The 1,354-nt window shown below is 64.8% G+C and overlaps 1 protein-coding gene across 7 annotated transcripts in view; it reads right to left on the reverse strand.

The window, feature by feature from the left end:
- The window catches only part of GSE1 (Gse1 coiled-coil protein), a 436,931-nt gene that overhangs the window by 53,083 nt on the left and 382,494 nt on the right, over positions 1-1,354 (reverse strand). The window lies entirely within an intron of this gene.

Genomic DNA, 1,354 nt, shown 5'->3' on the forward strand with positions numbered 1-1,354 from the left:
CCTGGGTGCTTCCTAGTCCTCCTGGGCGGGGTGGCACTCCCCAGCGCAGAGAGCAGCTGGGATGACACACAGCTGCCAGTCGGAGCCCGCACCCTGGGCCCCCTCACCTGTGGCGTGGCCCGGCTGAGTCAGGTGGCAGCCTGTGCCTCAGGTGGAGGTGGCCCGTAAACACAGGGTGAGCCACACTTTGCGTGCCCCAAGCTTAAGTAACATGGAGGGATGTCCAGAGACCGGCTGCTCACCTGCGCCCCCCCCCCCTTCAGAGCACCCCCCCCCCCACCCCTTGCCTTTTAAGAATCCCAGGGGAGAAGGCCCAAGTAGCCAACTGGGTACATATCTCAGTGTCCCACCAAGACCTTCAGCCCCGCCATCCAGTCTCCTGGAAACTGAGGTAGGCCAGGAGCGTCCCACCCAGAGTCCACTAAGCCTTTTGTTCCAGCGCCTTTCACAAAAGGAGCCCTTTTTTTCATCTGGTGGTCCCGCTTTCTGTTTCCAAACCCTAACCTGTGTGCCCCCCCCCCATAAGGCACTGCAGGGGTTAACAAGGGTTTAATGTATTTAGACGCACTCTGGAGACAAAGGCTAGTTTACAAACAAGAGCCAACACCGGCTGTACTCCACCACCCAGCTGGGGGCCGGCAGGTGCTCCGGGCCAGGCACACAGCCTCAAAACCTAAAGGGCGGCGCTCCAGCAAGGGGCCCCCAGCCCACCACGTGAAGGGGCCAGGGAGCTCCGCCCCATTAAGTGGGGGTGGGCCGCATCCCTTCCCCCATCCAAGAAACCCTTTTCCCCACGACCTGAGCCTGGAGCCTAAGTGATCCCCTTCCCCCGCCCTCCCCAACCCGAAGCTCCGGAGGAGGAGGGGAGCGGGAGCCGGAAGGGGAAGGTGGGAGGGCAAGACCAACGCCCGCTCCGCCTCCACGAAGGGAATTTAATTAGCCTGCTGGAGAGGCGGGCGGGCGGCCGAGGAGGTGTCTCTGGTGCTGCAATATAATTGAATCGGCTCCACTCGGTCGGGCCGTTCGCCGCCCATCAGCACAGCCGCCGGCCCGGGAGGGCTGGGGGTGGGGAGGCGCATCCAGGCGGAGCAGGAAGGGCTGGGAAGGGAAAAAGGGCAGTGCGAGTGGGGGGCGGCGGATGCAATCACCCTCCCATCTCCGAGGCCGGGCAGCCATCTTCGGCGAGGGAAGGGGCAGGGAACCGCTCCAATGAGGCGGGGAGAAGGGAGGAGAAAAGTGGCCGTCCCGGGCGCGCCCTAGGGAGGCAGGGCGTGGGGGTCGGAGACCCGGGAGGCTGCAGTCCCGCCCTCCAGGCGGTCTCCCCACTCCACGGCGAGGGGGAGGGGAGCCAGAC

Source organism: Myotis davidii, unplaced genomic scaffold, assembly GCF_000327345.1.
Source record: "Myotis davidii unplaced genomic scaffold, ASM32734v1 scaffold77, whole genome shotgun sequence".
NCBI lineage: Eukaryota > Metazoa > Chordata > Mammalia > Chiroptera > Vespertilionidae > Myotis > Myotis davidii.